The sequence below is a fragment of the Molothrus ater genome, chromosome 14 (assembly GCF_012460135.2).
Source record: "Molothrus ater isolate BHLD 08-10-18 breed brown headed cowbird chromosome 14, BPBGC_Mater_1.1, whole genome shotgun sequence".
In the NCBI taxonomy this organism is placed as follows: domain Eukaryota; kingdom Metazoa; phylum Chordata; class Aves; order Passeriformes; family Icteridae; genus Molothrus; species Molothrus ater.
Window position 1 is genome coordinate 3,312,517 of NC_050491.2, and position 20,996 is coordinate 3,333,512.

General features: G+C 40.5%; 1 long non-coding RNA gene across 1 annotated transcript; it reads right to left on the reverse strand.

The window, feature by feature from the left end:
- Positions 1 to 911: 911 nt before the first annotated feature.
- Positions 912 to 2,425, reverse strand: LOC118698704 (uncharacterized). The gene is made up of 2 exons (XR_004981936.1): positions 2,241 to 2,425; positions 912 to 1,668 (listed from the first exon to the last, which is right to left on the reverse strand). It is a non-coding gene; the product is annotated as an uncharacterized LOC118698704 (long non-coding RNA).
- Positions 2,426 to 20,996: the final 18,571 nt, after the last annotated feature.

Sequence of the window (20,996 nt, forward strand, 5' to 3'; positions counted from 1 at the left end):
CTGGTCCAGCTCCTGTAGCTCTGCTGTCAATGTACAGAAAACAGAGCTTGGAAAAGCCCTGATGCCCCTACAAAAACACATTCCCTTGGATGTGAGGGAACCCTGCAGGATCAGCTCCCTCAGTGGACAGACAGCTCTTCAATCCTCCTCTCCAATTTCTGTGTGCACAGAAGATGTGCTCAGGCTCTGAATAGCTTTTCTCTCTGCAACAATGGAATATCAGGGCCCTTTCAGAGCATAATTTCATCCATTTCTCTCCCTTCCACCCTCTCATGAATTACTAATTTAAAGTGACTTAATATCTATTCTCTATTCCCCTTCGGCTTTGCATATTTTAATTATGCCTCTTCCTAATCCTCATTTTCCCAGAACAGACTTAAATAACCCAAATTACCCCATCAGTAACTGTCTTTGATACCTCAGTTATTGCAGCTAATTTGCCATTTTTGCCAAACATGCTATTTTTGAGGGGATTTTTTTAACACCAAGTGATCACACACTCTGTTCCACCAGCTTTTACCTACAAACCAAAGCGATCTGCTGCATGAAATGCCATCTCCATCAAAATTTGCTTTTTTAAAGTATTATAAAGTATTATTTTAAAGTATTATTATTTTTTAAGTATTATTATTTTTTAAGTATTATTATAATATTATTATTAAAGGGATTTTTCTGCAAAACACTGAGGCTTTTGTCAGAATACAATGTTTGCCAAGAGAGAAGCACTCACAGAGCTATTTCTGCAGTGAGAGGGCATCTTTAGCCAAGACAATAAATAACTACTGGTCCCAGAGAGCTGCTGCCCACAGGCTCTCAGGAGTGGCAGCAGCCATGTGCTTGTGCAGTGCAAGAAAAACAGCACTCAGATAAATTAGAAAGCCCCTAAAAAGAAAACAAGTTCACACTCTTAGTAAATAATGCAGATATTGGATCTGTCATTTTATTTGAGGAGGCAAAGAAAATGTGACCTTGGCATTTTTATTAAGCTTTTCCTCTATCACTTTGAAGTAAACATTTGAAGGGTGAAATTCCATTTATTTTCAGGAAATACAGATCCCAGGGGCAGGGGACAGGCAGAGAGGGAGGGGCTGCAGGAGCAGTCTGTGCCCCTGGAGCTGTGACAAAGGCAGACTGCCAGGCACTGGGCACACTGGCTCATCAGGGTCCTTGTGTCTTCCCAGGTTGGAAAGAAGCCCCTTGCAATCCCATCCTTCTCTGCTCCAACCTACTGAGTGTCCTCAGCAAGAGCAGCAGTAAGGAATAGCATTTGGGCATAAGGCATCAAGTTAAACCAAACCATCCAGACAAGAAATGCCAGCAAGGAACGTGGAGCAGGATTCTGAGCTGCCCCAGGGCTCTTTGGACCTGAGCAGGATTCTGAGCTGCCCCAGGGCTCTTTGGACCACATTTGAGTGTAAAATGTGGTACTGAGATCACCAAAACCAAGAGGGCAAAGCCCAGAAGTGCCATGAGCTTCTGAGCAGTGGGGAGCACTGCCTGGGGATTAACCACTGGAATTGCTCCAGGCCTGGGTTTCACTTTCCACCTGCTGAGGCAGGGAGATTTATCCAGCTTCAAGCATGAAAGAGCACGTCATGTTTGCAGCGTGCCCTGCTTCAACAGTGATCTTCTCATCCCTGGCATCTTCCCTTCTCCACGAGCATCCATCTGTTAGGAAATAGATTTGGAAAAAAAAGTTACTTAAAAACTAGCACTCAGAAACGATTCCTTTTCTCAGAATTTCATTTGGTGTTACATGAAGAGCTCTTTCTGTGCACGTTATCAAAAAATTTACTCATTTGGGCTTTCCTACTGTATGGGGTGGCTTTACTTTGCCCTGCTTGTGCAGCTGGCCAGGGTTTACTTTTACCGTCACACATCCCTCACATCCGCACTTGGATCGTATTCCTGCTGAGCTGAGAAGGACAGACCGGGACAGCTTCATGGCAAGGGATCCCACACCCTGCAGGTCCGACCCCACCTCAGCTCGGAGCTCCCCTCACGCTGCACACCCCGCTCCGGGCACAGCCCGTAGCCCCCATCCTACACACGGAGAGGGGGAGCTCGCCCCTGCTGCCCCCATTGCCCTCACACAGCGGGCACCGGCCGCTCCCGTGTCACCCCGCAGCTCTCCGTGCCGCCACAGGGCCTCACCACCTCCGCTGCCTCCCCTCACGGCGCGGCCCCGCACCGCCCGTCCCAGCGGCCCCGCAGCCCCGTCACTGCCGGAGCCCCCTCACCTGCTGCCGCGCTCTCGCTGCTGGGCTCGTCGCGCAGCTGCATGCCGGTGAGGCGGAGGATGCCGGAGCTGCCCGCCTCCTCCAGGGCTGAAAAGGAGAGGCCGAAGTGCGCAGGACCCTCAGCCCCGCCGCTCCGGTGCCGGCTCGGTTTCGGACCCTAACGCCTGCCCGGCCACCATCTTGGCACGGACCCCACCCGCCCCTCAATAACTGCGGAGCCGCGGCCTCTGCCCGCCCCTCGGCCGCTCCCACCAATCAGCGGCGGAGGCGGAGGGGAGGGGCGGGGCTAGGCGGGGAGGGGGCGGGGCTGTGAGCCGCGGGCCGCCAGGGGGCGCTGCGGGGCCAGGACTGAGGGGCCTGAGGCGGGGAAACTGGGAATGGGGAACTGGGAATGGGGGAATTGGGAATGGGGAAACTGGGAATGGGGAACTGGGAATGGGGAAACTGGGAATGGGGAACTGGGAATGGAGGAATTGGGAATGGGGGAAACTGGGAATGGGGAGAGACTGGGAATGGGGAGAGACTGGAATGGGGGAAACTGGGAATGGGAAACTGGGAATGGGGAAACTGGGAATGGGGAGAGACTGGGATTGGGGAAACTGGGAATGGGGAAACTGGGAATGGGGGAAACTGGGAATGGGGAACTGGGAATGGGAAACTGGGAATGGGGGAAACTGGGAATGGGGAACTGGGAATGGGGAAACTGGGAATGGGGGAATTGGGAATGGGGAACTGGGAATGGGGGAACTGGGAATGGGGGAAACTGGGAATGGGGGGAGAGACTGGGAATGGGGAAACTGGGAATGGGGAAACTGGGAATGGGAAACTGGAATGGGGGAAACTGGATGGGGAGACTGGGATTGGGGAAACTGGGAATGGGGAAACTGGGAATGGGGAAACTGGGAATGGGGAACTGGAATGGGAAACTGGGAATGGGGGAAACTGGGAATGGGGAACTGGGAATGGGGAAACTGGAATGGGGAATTGGGAATGGGGAACTGGGAATGGGGAAACTGGGAATGGGGGAAACTGGGAATGGGGGAAACTGGGAATGGGGAAACTGGGAATGGGGAACTGGGAATGGGGGGAGATTGGGAATGGGGGAAACTGGGAATGGGGAAACTGGGAATGGGGAGAGACTGGGAATGGGGAGAGACTGGGAATGGGGAAACTGGGAATGGGGGAACTGGGAATGGGGGAAACTGGGAATGGGGGGACTGGGAATGGGGAGACTGGGAATGGGGGGAGACTGGGAATGGGGGAGACTGGGAATGGGGGAGACTGGGAGTGGGGGAAAACTGGGAAGGAGGAGAGACTGGGAATGGGGGGAGACTGGGAATGGGGCAACTGGGAAGGAGGAGAGACTGGGAATGGGGCAACTGGGACTGCAGAAAAATGGGAATGGGGGAAACTGGGAAGGGGGGAGACTTGGATAGGAGAGAGACTGGGATAGGAGGGAGACATGGGTCACTCCTCGGGCCCAAAGGTCACCTGCACCAGGTGCTTCAGAGCTTCACCTTTCTGGAAAACAGGAGAAATACCAAGCAAAGAATCTTCATGGCAGAGCAAAGGGAATAGAGCCTGGAAGAGCAGTTTTGATCTCTTCCATTTTCTCAAGAAGACAGTTTTCAAGTGACACCGTGCTGTTAATAGGATGAATTCACATTTAACAATAAATCATGAGCTCCTGGTGGTGGAGTGGCACTCAGGAGCTGTCCTGCTCCCAGTGAGGAGCTGGGAGTGCTCCTGTGGTTCCCTTCATCAATCCAAGGCACAAACATTGTGTGCAAAATGCAGAGTACCAGGAAAGTCATGGGATTTCTGGCACTGGAGCCATTCTGGTGTAGAGTGGAGATCCTCCATACCCTCAGGTACAAATGTGTGCATTGCAGATACTGAACAGTTCCTGGCACCTATTCCCACAGCTACCCTGGCTTGGTCCCCAAGAAAAAAACATTTACTTGCATTTGAATTGTGTAGTTCTGGGTCCATTTCACTGGAAGTGAACAGTCATATATATATTTTGCAGTTACATATTTAAAACCTGTGATATGACGCTCTTTATTTTTGCTATTGTTGAAAACAAAACATAAACCAGCGAGGAAAATAGAATTATAGAATCATTAAGTTTGGGAAAGGTCTCTAGGATCACCAAGCATCAGCACTATCACCATGCTCACCCCTAAACCGTGTCCTCAGCTGCCATTCCCACATGGATTTTGAACAGTTCCAGGGATGGAGACTTCACCCCCTCCCTGGAAGGCTGTTCCAGGGCCTGACAACCCTTTCCATGCAGAAGTGTGTGAGAGAATCCTGCTAAGTTTAAAGACAGAGAAAGGAAATAATTCCCAAGCTATTGTTATTTTTCAAAACTCTTTTTGTTTTTGATAAGAACATTAGATTGCATAAATGTTTCTTATGAATGCACCTTTCCCATCCCAGTGATTGCAGTCTGATTTTTCCCTCGCTGCTGTTGTGAGAGTACAAGGGTTTAATGCAATCCTAACTTGCCACCTCGTGGCATTTCTGTGGATTAGCAGCTCAGTTTCCTGCAGTCACCTTCAGATTGTGTTCATTTCCTCAGGACAGGGCTCCTGTTTGCCCATTCACCCTCCCAGCCAGGGAAAACCAGCTGGGGGCTGTTCTGCAGCCTGGAGTGGCAGAGACATCACAGATGGTTGAACCAGGGACTGTGTGGCTGCTGGAATTGTGGTGGACCAGAGGAAATGTGACACGTGCCAGAAGATAAAACAGGGATAGCAGACACAACAGCATCTATTCATTTTTAACTAATTTTTTTTTTTTTTTTTTTTTTTTTTTTTTTTTACTTAGCAATTGTATAGAATATTTCTTTGCTTTTAGAGCAATGCCTATGTTTCATGCTGGGAAATATTGGATTCCTTCTATCTTTATAGGCAGGAGGAATATGAAATTTCAGGGAGGAAAAACCCCGTGAGATCACCTACAGTTCTCCTTGTTCCTGCTTAGCATAAAAGTGCAAATTTAAATCTTCTTCACAAATATGTGGAACTCAACAGAATTTTGCTTTCTTGATAATATTTCAATTGCTGTCATTGAGATGGAGGGGGCTTCTGCTCTGTTTATTTTTTTTAGTTACAATTAGAACTATGCTGCTTTCTTTCAGCTGTTTATTAACATGTTTGGGTTTGGTTTGCTTTATGAGAAAGCAGATAATATGCCAGGATGAATTTCTAAACATTTTTTTTTCACTTGAATATAGAGATTGAATTTTTATGAGATAATCTTTCACTAGCACAGAAAGTTAAGAGCTTGTAGATCTTCCAGAGGGAATGATTGTTTAGAACAGCTTCTTTCCTGTGGAGGGGCCTAAATGCTGATTTATCAGTGCTGAAAGTAATCTGGATCTTCTTTCTTTTATTTCTCACCTTCCTCCTCTCCCCTTTCCCCTCCAAAACAAAGCACTGACCCTCACAAGCTTTGTTTCAAGAGATGAACATAATCTAACACAATATTAATACCAGTGATAAGTAAATAATGAATTTTCAGTGTTTGTCTGCCTGCTGGGGTGAAGACTGCTGTGTAAATAAGTTGACCCAGCAGAACTCCAGTCAGGCTGCTGGAAGCAGGGCACCAATCCCTGCTGCATCCACTCTCTCCAGATGAGACCTGGGGCACAGTAATTACACTGCACATCGCTGATTGCCTTTTCTCCTGCTGCTAATTGTTACTTCGTGGTTAGCTGAATACTTAATAGGGAAGAAGAGCATCGTGTTGCATTGTATCCTTTTCAATTGTTTTTGTTTTTTTAATAATTTTTGTTCTTTTCTACTTTGGAAAAGGAAGAGCTGGCTGCTGGCAGGGAAAGTCCTTTTTGTTTTAGTATTGAATGAATTTAAACACAATTGTTAAGAATTGATAATTGATAAATTAATTGATAATTAATAATTGATAAATCAGCATTTAGGCCCTTCAACAGGAAAGAAGCTGTTCTAAACAATCCTTTGATTTATATTCCATTTGATCTAGACTCCATTTATATGGTGCAGAAATAATCTTGGGTTTGTTCTTTTTAAGGTTTAGGGGAGAATTCCAGGGATCTCCTGGCTCTCAGACAGTTACAGAATCATAGAATATCCTGATTTGGAGGGGACCCACAAGGAACATCGATGTCCAGCTCCTGGCTGGCCTTAGGGTTTTGCTGTAACCACAGAATGGGACCACAAGAGGTCAACAGCGACCTGTAATGGCTACTGCTCCTTCTTCCTGTAAATGAAACACTTTCTAATAAAAACACCCAATCAGACTAGATTTTCTAGTTATTTTAGAGAAGATCTTCTATTGTTTATAGAAATAATTATAAGATTGTTAACAATCTCTTTTTCTAAAGACATTTGAAGGGTGATGATGGAGCACTCATTAATTAATCTGTTCACCTTTATACAGAAAGGAAATTATCAAAAACTAAGTCAATTATCAAGAATTGTATGTTTTCCAGAGATCATGATTGGTTTTGTTCATATAATAATAAAATAGGCCTACATTCACTGTGTGATATTTGTTACCACGGCCATTAATGTACAAATTTATTTCTATATCTATATACATTTAAAAAAATTTCACTGAGATGTTAAAGTGGCACATTAATTTTCTTCTTAAAACTTGAATGTGTTGTGTAGGGCTAAGACTTCCCAGCTGACCACCCTCTGACAGCTTTTATTGTAGCTGTTTGTGTTGATAGAAAGGAAGCATTTACACATCTGCAGCTTTTATTAGCACGTAAACTTCAGTCTGGGCAGCTGGAAACTGCATTTCTTTCTCACAACCCCCTTTTTTAATCATTCTATGTCTCATAATCACTTTCTCCTTCATCAAAGATGAAGACCTCAGAATTAGCTGTTCTCCAGGGTGAAAAGGCTGGATGAGGGTAACACCCCAATGGTTTGGGAAGGGACATTGAAGCTCATCCAGTTCCACCCTCCACCATCTCAGGTTGGTCCAAGCTCCGTCCAGCCCAGCCTTGGACAATTCCAGGGGTGGGGCAGCCACAGCTTCTCTGGAAAACATTGTAATAGCAAATACAAAATATAAAAAAAAGGTCTCATAATACTTTCCACCTGAATGACAGAAGTATGATATAATAATAATAATAATGAATAACTGATGTAACAAGGAATTGCTGCTGCATATTTGCTCCTTTTGCATCTACAGGTAATTCAGCAAGTTCCCCTTCAGTTTTGAAAAAGAGAACATTTTCATGTACATGCTTTCAGAAGCTTTAAAAACATGGGATGCCTTGAATAGAGAGAGTTCAATTAAAGGAAGTAATTTCAGAATATAATTGATAATTTTTAAGTAAATGTGGCCTTGTAACAGAATGCAGATGGCAAACCCACTCTGCAGCCGACCCCGGGCTGTGATGGAGAAACAAGCAGGAGGTGCAATACATTCTATTAATTATTTTCACTGCTACAGTTGTTTGCTATATAATACAGGTCAACAGGGGTTAGCCTGAAGCTTCTCCTAATATATTAGTAAATAAATTTGAACAGATTTTAATTTGCTAATGGAAAGGTCTGAGCCAGTTGCAAATAGGAGTGGAGCTACTTTGTCTTGCTCATTGCTATGCAACATGGCTGCTGCCAGCCATTCATACCAAATGTTACATTTCCATAAAGCACAATGTAATTTGTCACAGGGAAAAAGGGGAAAACCCACAAAAAATAACAACAGCAACAATAAAAACCCCAACTCTGTGAACTATATTAAAGATAAATGTGTATCATGGAGCAATCATCCTCATGGAGCTGTAGAATGATGAACACCTGCCCCTGCAGGCCTGCCAAAACATCCAGCATGGAATCTTTGTAATACTTGCATGTTTCAGGGAGAAGTAAAAATAAGATGTGCTATTTCCAAGGGGTATAAAGAAGAGTGAGCCTTTTCCCATGTCTCCTAATGATTTCTCAGCCCTGTTCCAACTCACACACCTTCCAGTGCTGCACATCCACACAAATGTAACACAGCATGAGATGCATCAACTACTTGTTTCTCTCTTTCTCCTCATAAGATCAATCCCTAGGATGGGTTTTTTCCCTTTGTAAATATTGATAAACATTCTCATTTTACAGATGCAGGAACAGAGGCATCCAGGTCTGTGTCTTGCCCAGATCTAGGCTGGAATTGGGAAGGGAAGCTGTTCCCAAGCCTTGTAGCACTGCTAGGTATTCCTGCCTCATTTTTTACACTGCTGGGCAAGGACTGCTGCCAGCAGAGACCACCAGCACCTTGAAGCAACGGCAGCTGCTCCCCAGGTGCAGCTGCTGGCAGGGGTTTCAGCCCAGCAATGCCACCCTATTGCTTCCTCTTGCTGACTGTGCACGTCTTCAGCCTCAACATTCCTTAGATTAGACCATGAAGCTTCCCTCATAGGCATGAAGAATTAAATTACATTAACTCTCTGCTAAATTTTCAAAGTTAGGTTGCCCAATTCACTTTTTCCATTATAAACAATAAATATTAATGCTGGGATGATTAGAAAGATTGCTGTCACTGATGTATTCTTCAAACAGGCTTCTGCTGGGGAGAGGGGGAGTGTTGGAACCCTGGAAGCTGAGAATTTTAAACTTCCTGTGCTGAAAGGCACAGACCCACAAGAGAATACTGTATTTGACCTCAGACCATGGAGAAAGCTTCCAAAATGGAATGATAGAACTGGGATTACAGGTGTGGAGTTTGAATAGAAGTGTGTAATATCACAGGGTGGAAAACTTAGAGTTTAATGTTTTCGAATATACAAATATATATAGGGCAAGATGGAGGTTTTAGGGCAGTGGCTGGTGCTTCTTCTTCACCTTCTTCCCAGGGGTTTGGGTGGTATTTTGTAACTGGACAGAAAAGTCTGCATTGAGGACTTCAGGTGATTAGTTATTGGGTTAAAAGTAAAAATAATTTAGGTGTCATTTCATTGGATAGCTTAGCCTTAAAAGAGCTTGTATGGAAGGATAGTTGGCCATTTTGTAGCTTGTTAGTAGAATGCTGAAGAATCACAACTTGCAAGATTGTGATATAGATAAGAAATAATAAACATTTGAGCCCAAACACGAAAAAATAAGGTCTCTAGCACTTTCATCCCGATCCTGACAAGGAAAAGAAAGGAAGATAAAAACGGGATAGGAGAAGGTTGATGCAAACAAGCATTTGAGGGTTCATGCGTAGAGCGTTCACCAGTAGAAATATCTGTCCTTAAACTGTGTTTGCCTTATCTGAACACGGAATGGTTCTCACCATCAACACATCTCCAGGTTTAAAATGTCTCTTGGTTTTCAGCCGTGCTTTTTTTGTGAGGTGGGGTTCTGTGCTCGGGTTTGGTTTTAATGACCTCCTGGTTTTAAATATTCTACCTGTTTGTGTTGCTCGGATGCATGAGGTGACAGGAAAGGCTGTTAATGTTCAAACCTTTGTGAGTTTCACCTCTTCTTCTCTCTTTTGTGATGAAAAAAGTGGCACTCCATTTTAAAACGGACACAAATTAAGAAGCATCTAAGGATTAGTCCCTTAATTACAATAATCCTTAAAGGATTATTCAGAGATTGGCCCTTACTAAAGTTTTAAACTTAGCCATGCATTTTAAATCAGGAGCAGACTGATCTGTGGCCCAGCAACAAAGGAGAGGGTTCAGCCTTCAGCATGTTTGCATAAATATATTTAGGTTGAGAAAATAGTCTACAATACAACTACTGATGCAGGTCCTGCTTGTTACTGCTCAGCTGCTTGCCCAGTGAATCTCACTTGAATTTTGCCACTTTTCAGTAATTCAGTGTCCTGTTGCTGCAAAGAAACAACCAGAAAGGGGAGCTCCCAGGCTGGTGAGAGTTTTCAGGTAAATCCCTCTCTACCATCCCTCAGCCCTGGGTGAGAGCAGTGGGTAAAATCCTCAGGTTTTTTCTGGTCATGTGGATTCCTACATCCAGAGGTTTCTGCTGCTTCTTTCTGTAAAATATCTCAAAAAATAAAAAAAAATAAAATATCTCAAAAACCTTCTAAATGGCAGTGATAATTTCACTGGCTGTCCCTGCAAGAAACATTTACTTTCATAAACAATGTACTTGATTAATTAAGATTCCAGAAGTTCAACTCACTATGAATATTTTCATATGTTAGTCTGATATTGGAAACAACTCTAATTTAACTGTTTCAGGAAGGGTAGATGGTAAATTATATTATATTATTATTCTATTCTATTCTATTCTATTCTATTCTATTCTATTCTATTCTATTCTATTCTACTTTTTTCCTAAATTGTTGTGTAACCCTCAAGCTTCACCTTGACTCCTTCCAGAAGCAGCCAGAACTACTGCCAGGTGGCTGAGAGGATAAATCAAATTTAAAGATATATAAAATATAAAATATATATATTATATAAAGATATAATATATATAAATATATATATATTTAAAGATATATAAAATATAAAATATATATTTATATATATAAATATAAAATAAATCAAAGAATTTTTATACAAAATTTCACCCATTTTATCCCAATGAAGGAATAGTAAAACTTTTACTAAAATTAATAGCAGAGAATTTTCCTGTGCTCATTTCCGCCCAGGAATGTCTTTGCCTCCAAAAGAAATTCTGCTGTGCCTTTGGAGCTCCTGTTATTATAGAGCAGCTTAACCTGGGGGCTGTGTATCTACATTTTTAATAACTTCACTGTACTGGAGCAGTTTGTATTTTAGTTCCTATTTCCATTTCTCTGCAGCATTTATGGGCAAACCAGTGCAGAGAAAGCCACCTTGAAGTTCCTCAAGTGTCATTGTCGTGGCTCAGCTCAATAAAACAACCCTGTGAAAATTAAACACCAACAGGTATTGAGGGGAGGAAAATTAATATCAAAAGTATGTGAAGTGTTCTAAATTATGGTTAAAAATTATGTTATAAAATGATCCTGAGAGCTGTATCTCCCATGGTAACAAATCATTGTATGATCAGAAGTTTTTAATCACTGGGCTCATTAAATTTTAAGCACTGTGCCCCTGCTCTCGTTCTGCTCCTATCTTGATTCGTTCCCTTCTGCTTTACCTGAAGCAGGTAAAGCTTTTCTGGTTTTCTCCTGTGAAAGCTCACATGAAGATGTCAGAAGCCAAAGATAGCAATAAAAATTAAAACACACAAAATCTACGCAGCCAAAAGAATTCAGGTTTTAAATATGTTCATATTTTATTGCATTTTATACAGTGGCTGAATATTTTGAGAATAGGAACAGTTCATTTGAATATGTCTGATGGCAAGTGTGACACACTGAAAAGTTTTCCCTGCATTATTCCACAATAAATACTGACTAGAAATTAAGTGATAAATATATTTATCACTTATGTGATAAAGTTTTGTGAATTAATTTTTGTGAATATATCAGAATTTACTCATTTTTTGGCTAGTACACAGCGTAATAAAGGGTTTTATGCAGGGTGATAAAGGAATTACCTTTATTTTTATTGCCTAAATCTTAAGAATGAAAGCAGTTGCTTTGGTAATAAGCTTAAAGAAAGTTCTTTTGAAAATTAGTTACACATGTCAGCTTCTTATTTAGGATAAGATTCCAGTCATTGATACTTGAGATTAAGAAAGAATAATCCACACATCCACCAGGAAATCTGCATTCTGGGCAGCATTTCCCCTACATGCTGCAGGAATTTGGAGGAAGTCTGTGGGAAAGGCATTAAGCTCTTAAAAGCAAAACTAATTTTAAATGTCTTTGAAAGCAAAACAATACAATTTCTATGGCTCTTAATGCATTTTTGTGTGCATATAAAAATTAGTGGCATTTATCTTTTCCTTATATGATTGCAGAAAAATAAAATCTTGAGGCAACCTCACATTGTTTTCAAAATCAGATCATGATTATGTCTCTTACTGTGGAAATGCTCTGCTTTCTAAAACCAACACACAGGTATTCAAATCAAGTTAAAATATATTTACTATGATTATTTTTTGAAAAAAATATTACTTGAAACACATTTTTTTTTTCCTTTTTTACATGTTTACCTAAAATATGTTACTTCATTTTAAGGAAAATATATTGTGGGGTCAATATTTAAAACAATTAAAATTAGCAGGTTTGGTTTTTTTTTAATAAAGCCTTTTTATATAACAGGTGTTTTAGCACTAAAAATATATTTATGGCTATAATTTTGAGAGCTTTGCTTCACCACCCACTTATTAACAGCAGATTTTGGGTTTGTCTGTCTGTCCATTTTCTGCATTAAAGTTTTCAGCAGCAGAGCAGAGCCAGCAGTGCTCTGGGAGCACATCCCTCAATGAACAGTGAGGAAGGGCAGCAGTGATTTTAGGATTTGCCCAGCCCTCTACATCACTATGGAAGAATATTGGTAACTGCAGCTGATTCTCCCCAACCATCTCCTCCTGGATTAAATGGAGATCTGCGTTTAAGGCTTATTTATGAGCTATAAATCAGCTGTTTCTGTGCACAGAAATAATTATTGCAATAATTATTGTGAACAAGGAGTTCCAGTAGAGATAGAAGGTCTCCTGACATTTCCAGTGTGAAAAGTGGGAAATCCTGGATGCCTGTAAAAGATGGAAGTGAAGGTGGGAGATGGAAATGATGGAGAGGAAGAAGGTGTGGGCTTTTTACATTGATGTCTCAGGCTTTAGCTTTTATATTTTTCAGATTCTGTGCTGCTTTGATGTGTGGGTCTGGCTGCATATGAGGGGATGGTGAGCTCTGGCACAGAGCAGGGACACAAAACAATTCCTGCTCCAGCTGGGCACCAAGGACAAATGATCCAAATCTCAGCCCAAGAGCACAAACAACGTGGGCTGAGAGAGAAAAACAAGGATGGGACTGCATGGGCTGGAGCTGGAGTTGGACAATGAACTCCAAGATGCAAATGGAGCAGAATTTTTAAAAGTGAGAGACCCCGTGACTGGTCAGGGGTTTTTGTGACCATTTTGGTTCATCTTGGGTGCAGCCCTGGCTGGGTTCTTGTGCTGCCCAAGGTGGATCCTTGGAGGCCTTTGAATAAATCCCTGCTTTATTCTGTAACTCTGTCTGGCCTCTGTTCCAGCCCAGCCTTCTCAAGGCATCAGCCACACGGGTTGTCCTCCTCAATGAAAGTCTGAAAATGTGGAACATCTGAGAATTCTGCTGCTGTGGGTGACTTGTCTGAGCTTTGGGAGCAGGGAGTGACCTGAATGCTTTTCCCTGGCCCTCCCCACAGTCCCCAGGCAGCCCAGAATCCCACAACAGCTGGGGCTGGAAGTGACCCCAGAGTGATCCCCCCACCAGGGCAGGGTCACCCAGAGCAGGTGACACAGGGACACTTTCAGGTGGGATTTGGATGAACCCAGAGATGCCACGATTCCCTGGGCAGCTGTTCCAGTGCTCTGCCACCCTCCATGGAGAGAAGCTCATCCTGGTGCCTGAGGTGGAACTCTTGTGTTTTATTTATTTACACCTCGTTCTGTTGTTGGGCACTACTGAAAAGAGTCTGGCACCATCCCCTGGCACTCCTTGGAGATATTTATGTGTATTAATGGGATCCTTTCTCAATCTTCTCTTCTCTGGACTGAACAGCTCCCTCAGTGCACTTTAGATTTATTTCTTGAGGAATGCAGGCTGAACCCAAGACAGCAGGAAGTGGATAAAATAATGAATTACCAATTTCCAAACAACTAAAGAAATATCTGTTATCAGACAACCATTTTGGCACATCAGGGGAGAATATTTAGTGACTCTGTTAAGTGCCTGTGTCTTTCCTGGGGAAGGCACTGCTTTGGGAAATGGAGAAAACCTTTATTTCCTGCTTTGCCACATGGCTCCTGACAAGTCACATCCCCTCCTCTGCCAGTGCTTTTTGTATGTGTCCCACAAACTTTTTGTTTGTGTCCCACAGTCTTCACAACAGAAACTTTCTCCTCCTGCTTGGTTGTGCAGCATTCATCACCACAGGATTTTTATTTTGGCAGGAAAATATTTTTAAAACATAATGTAGTACTAGTAATAAAAAGAGATAATATGGAATACATCACTCCCCAGGACTAGAATAAGAGGTTACTACAAATTCACTGCATTCAGTTATGCATGTCCTTTGCAAATTGACAGAATACAAATAACATTTTCCCTGCACTCCCTGACCTATTTTCTAATCTGCTTCTGCTTTCAGAAAAGACATAATAACTGTCTTATTTTTACTCACCTTTCTGACCTTGATTCATCTGTGCTATTCCTTTTGTCCTCATCAAATCAGCTTTAGCATTGAGAATGACTCTTTAAAGAGAGAACTTATCCTGCATGTGTTGCTTTTTCATTCCAGGCTCTGTGTGTGTGTCTTCATCACCTTATTTACTATAACAATTAATTACTTTGTTTTTGTTAGCTGATGGCAGAAATATCCATGTCAGTGTTCATAGAATTGATATCCTTTAATGCCTCTCTTAATTTTCACCATGGCTCTTAATTGTTACCAGGCTTCTCAGCTCTTTGTTGGAAGATCATTTACTCTGGTGAACACTTCATTATTTCCCAGCACCATCCTAAAAATTCCATGTCAGTTTATTCTAAAATTTAACCCATGATCCAGGAATGTCCATAAAATACTCAGGGCATTATGGGGGGGAAATGCCATGAGATGATTCCTAGGATGAGCACCAGTGATAAGAGTTGGACTGGTTTGGTGCAATGGGAAGATGAATATTTTATTGCAGTATTCAAATCTGTAGTTTTACATTCTGGAAAATACTGATGTTTTCTTGGCTTTCTGTCCAACCATTTGTTAGGATTTTTTTTTGCTTTGGTTTGTTGGTTTGTTTTTTGGTTTTGTTTTTGGTTTTTTTCTTGTTTGTTTTTGTGTTTGTTTTTCTAATTTAAATATTTTAAGATTTGCTCCATGAAAATAAACAAAAACCTGGAATGATGCCCCAGCATGACCTCGATGCAAAAGACTGAAGAAAAGCAAGAATCAATACTTATTCTTGTGGCATTCAGAGCAGGCTGGCTATATGTTTATGTGGCTGTCATAGTTTTAAAGGGATTCCTAACTCACACCCATCTTTTGAAACCTCAGCTAAGAGAGCAAGTGGACCTAGTGCAGGATTTTTGCTATTTGAATGTTTAGGTACAGGAGTTGTTGCAGATTGAAAACACTGGGGAGTAACCAAGAGGAGACTTTCCAGTTTTCGAAGCAGAGCTGAGAAAAATTGAAGAAATATCACCAAACACCTGCCCCATCAGAGGTGATGCCATATATCACACTTAGGTGAGGCACTTTAATGCAGGGGACACTTGAAATTATTTCTGTGAGCAAAAATTTCAGGGTTTTGGTGCTGGCTTGCCTCTCTCTGCTCAGTCTTTATTAGACCTGCTGCTGCCCGTGTTATCTTCAAGTGGAAAGTTAAATGGGACTAATGCATAATCCATGAAACTTCTGCCCACCATTTCAGAAGGTAGGGCCATCCAAAAGTTCATGCTAAGTAGACTGCTCCATTCAGCAACAAAGTGACATAAAGCACCCACTATTCATTCAATAGAACACTCAAGACAGGGGGCAAAAGTGCTCCAGAAAAGCAGGTTTTGCTGCAAGCAGCTATAGACACATTTTTCATTTCATCTTTCACCCAAACCTTTATCACCAGGGTGAGTACTATTCAACTGTTATAGGAGATTGGCTCTCTCCTGATAATGTTTTTTCAGCCTGTTTGCTGATGTCAAGAACACTGAGCTGCTGTATCTCTATTGCACCTTTACAGAGGTGAAAAAGAATAAAGGCTTGGAGTCAGCCCTTTGGAGTCAGCCCTTTCTGATAAAAAAAAACCAACCCAAAACATACACATTTAAGGAATCTTTTGTTTCAGTGTGAGCTCTGCTATATTAGTCAGTGTAGATTCATCAACTCAGCTCTTCACTTATTTAAAGGGGAATTCTTATTTGACTTGCTTCTGCTAAATCAAGTAAAGGCAAGAACTTCCAAAAAGCTCAGGGTTTCAGGGAGTTTTTGCCTCTAGACTGATAATGGTTATCATCACCAGGGAATAGAAGCTGCACCAAAGTAGGATTAAAAGAACTAATCTGACACGTCATTACGTGCATGCAATTATCCAAAAACTTAGGGGCTGTGAGTGGTTCTGGCAAAACCAGTACTGTAAGCTCTGCCCTCAAACAGTCTATAAACTAAGCAGAAGTCAGCTTTGGTCCTTTGGAATGTTTTATTCAGCAGCAGACCCTTCCCAATGGGCACAGATACCCTTTCTCCATGGCAGAGGGAAGTGGGGGCTGTGCCAGCACCGTCCTTCTCCAGGTTTGCATCAGCCTCAGGCAGAAAAGAATTCCATGCTTTGCTGGAATTGTGATTGCCTTCCTCTGGTTCTGCCCTGAGCCTTCCATGTCCTCTTCAAATGGAACAACAGCCATGAAAAAAATTCCCATTTCCACAGCAGAAGTCAAGAAGGAGAGTTCTGGAAAAGGAGTCACCAAGGCAGCTGGATGGACACAATATTTTTAAAAAATCCTTTTTCCCATTTACTCCCTTAAAAACACATTTGGGTGAGACCCAGACCTTGAGCTGCCTTTCCTGTCCCTGTTCCCTCCACCCAGGGTCAGCAGTACTGGAAAATCCCCTCCCTTGTTGTCCCCTCCCTGGCCATCCCTCTGCTTTCTTCTCTCTTCAGTTCATTCTACTGGGAAAAAGCACCATGATTTAAAGATTTTTTTTTTTAATTAAAATAAAAAATAGATAATAATATAAATAAATATATATTGATATATATAATATATAATATATAATATATAATATATAATATATTATATATTATATATTATATATAATATAATATATATAATATATAATATATAATGTATTTATATTATATGTATTTATTTATATATTTCATATATTTATTTATATATTCATTTATATAGTAATTTATATTTATATATTTACATGTAAATATATTTCTATTTAAAATATATAAGTATAGAAAAATATAAATATATAAAAAGCTATAAAATATATATACTATACAATAATAAAATATTGATAAATATAACTATATAGAATAAATATTTATATTTATATATGTTATTCATTATATAGTCAATATATAATATTTTAATGTATATTATAGTATCTTATATATAAATATATATCTATATAAATCTAAATAGAAATAGAAATAGAAATAGAAATCGAAATAGGAATAGAAATAGAAATAGAAATAGAAATACAAAAAAGGGGAAATTTGGGTCCAGGAAGGGAGAGATTTGGCTCAAAAATGGGAATTTGGGCTGAAAAAAGGGGAAATTTGGGCACTCAGGGGAGGTTTGGTCCCAAAAAAGTAATTTTGGTCTAAAAAAGGGAAATTTGTGCCAAAAAAAAGGAGAATTTGGGGGAGAAAAGGAGAATTTTCTAAATAGAAATAGAAATAGATATTTATAAATATAAATATAAATATAAATATAAATATAAATATAAATATAAATATAAATATAAATATAAATATAAATATAAATATAAATATAAATATAAATGTGTAGATTTTGCTCTGGTTGTAACTCTCCAGAGAAGCCGGTGGGGTTCCTGAAGGACAGGTGTCCTGGCACAAACCCTGGGCTGCCAAGGGCCCTAATTAGCAGCTCGATCAGCAGAGAGGGGGAAGCAGCGCCGGGAGCCCCGGCCCGGCCCAGCGCTGGGGCTGAGCCCTGCGGGTCAAGGCTGGGGGGCAGCTCCGCCCGGGCTCTGCTGCTCCCTCAATAGAGGAACTCCAGCCCCGCCATTGTCAATCCGGCACCTTTCAAAAGCACTAAATTCACTTAATTAACAGGCTTGGGGGAAAAAAAAAAAAAATAGCCTTCCCTAGCAAGTCTTGCATCAAATGGCACTTATGTTACCTTATATTCTGAGCACCTAACCCTATTAGCATGGCATTGTGTGCTCCTCTTGGAGTGCCTTTATGGACACACCAATCTTAACATGCACACTCATAGAATACAGGCAGATTTAGCAGCAGTTTCAATTAAATTGACATTACCAAGGAGAATTTATGGCTTCTTTTTAAAAAAAATTATTTTCTGCTATCTGTTATACACCCTCAATTTCACAGAAGAGCTTCCCACCCCCCTCCGCCATATTAATATTTCTTCTTCCATGCAATTAAATCACTTTCTCCATTGAATTTCATGCTTTCCCTGGTCATTTTGTTCTTTTCCTCCTTCTTTTTTTCTTCCTTTTTTCTTTTTTTTCCTGTTGACACAAGGCAACACTTTGCATTGCTGTGTTCTCATGGGGGATCAATTTATTGTCTGCTGGGTCTACAACACAGCACAAAACCATATGCCTCATTTTCCTTCCAAAGAGATGCAGGATACACTAATTTGTACAATAACACAATGTGGAGATAGCAATTACCCAGTTTTACCCTGTTCTGAGTGTGATTATTCACACTTGTGTAATTCTTAGGGCCACAGGCACGAAGGAATCTGCACTCCATAAATTTGTTTTAACAGTGGATAAGTGGAGTTTTCCTGATATGAAACTCAGATTCCTCAGAAATCTCTTAATAGGGTCTCTTGATGCTGTTATAAATACCTGTATTTATTCCAGTGGGTAATGTTTGTCAGTGCTAATGTGTTTAGCTTGGAGTAGATGATTATGCTCTAAATTAGCTACCAGTGAATAACTACGTTATATCTGGCAACTTTGATTTTGATTTTTTTTTTGATCCTAAAACATCCTTTTGCATCTCCATTTTTCTTCTCCTTCCTAGAACTCTCTCTGTTTTGTGTCTCTTCCTGTAGATGAAAATCTGGAAAGGACATTCCCAGCTCTGAAAGTTTTAAGTGAAAACTATTCTGAATATAAAAGGTATTATCAGATGGTGCTTTCTGAGCAATGGCAGCTGTGAGAGGTTTTCCCTCAAGAAAACAAGGTTATCTTCCAGATATCTGATGAATGATCTTAAAGACGACAGGGCAATACTTTTCTTGGTGGAACTGCTTGCTTTTGTGGCCAAAAGAAACAACTCATTTTTTGCATTACCCTGGTTAATTAGGCTTTCAGTTGTTGTTGTGAGTGGCCACTACCTCACAGTAGCCAACACACATCAGATGAAATCACAATCAATATAAAATACAATGATTTTACTGTATAATAAACCTAAGTTTGGCAGCATTGACCCTCAATGAGTCATCCTGGGGACTGACTGGACCTAAATATTTTTTTCTTTTATTAACTGTCTTTCTCTTTGTTTTTCCCTCTTTGATTTTTTTTTCCTTTGGTCCTAAAACATCCCTTTGCACCTTTGCATCTCCATTTTTCTTCTCTTTCCTAGAGCTCTCTCTGTTCTGTGTCTCTTCCTGTAGATGAAAATCTGGAAAGGACATTCCCAGCTCTGAAAGTTTTAGATGGAAACTATTCTGAATATAAAAACCACTATCAGCTGGAGCAGGACTGAGCAGTTCAGGGTCACCCCCGGGTCCCCACTCCTGCCTGCCTTATCGGATTTGCCGGGTGTGTTATCCTGCATCCCAGCATTTCCATGGGGGAGGGATGGGCAGTGAGCCCCAGCCCTGCCCAGCCCAGGCAGGCATGCATGCCCTGGGGCAGGAGCACATTTCCTGTTCGCGCCCCTCCAGGCACTGCAGCCTTGGAAAGTAAATCTTTCTCTTCTAAGATCGGTCTTTTTTCAACAAACCCTTTTTACCTGATCTTCAGTTTCTCAAAGACTTTTCCTCTTCTCCTTGTTTCTGTTATTCACTGGCCATTCAAAGCTGACCTGGTCCAAAGCTCCACTCTTACTTTCTTAACTTTGGCATCTCTCTGCTTTCTTCTCTCTTCAGATCATCCTACTGGGTAAAAGCACCATGATTTAAAGAAATTTTTTTTTGCTGTGGTTTAAAATAACTGTATACTTTAAGGTACCTTTAAGGGACATATTTGACTGAATTATATTTTTAATATATTTTAATATATATATAAATAAAACATATCTATAGCATGTTATAAAAATATATAAAATATATATTATAATATAGATATTATATACAAGATATAATATATTGTATAAATATTAGTGTTTGAATAGTATTATATTATATTATATTGTATATTGTATATTGTATATTGTATATTGTATATTGTATATTATTTAGTATATATTATATAGTATATAGTATATATTATATATACTATATATACAGTATATAGTATATATATAAGTATATAATATATAATATATAAATGCCATATTATATATAATATATATACTATATAATATATGAAATAAGAATGTATAATAAAATACATAAAATATATAATGAAATTTTATATATAATAGAAATATATATAAAATATATAAATATATAAATATATAGAATATATAGAATAAAAATATAGTGTTCAATCAAAAATGTCACTCCAGTATGTTAAAGCATACAGGGATTTCGAACAAGAGAAAAATTCACTAAGCATCTGATGGAATGTCACCAAAAGTCTCAAAATGTGTAATTAGGCAAAGAATAGGGGAAAAAAAAAAAAGATAAAAGCACTTTGATGAGATGTATGGAGGAAAATTAATGAATAAAACCAAGCAAAGTGGGTTGAGATGAAATTTTATGTCCAAGAGCTGGACTAAAAGTGTATTGGTAGAAAAACTGGGGGTTTTCTGGTAGATATTTCAAAACACATCCCCTACTGCCTAAGCATGTGTAAAAAACCAAGACATGAGGTGCAACTACATCAGAGATATTCTGTAGCTC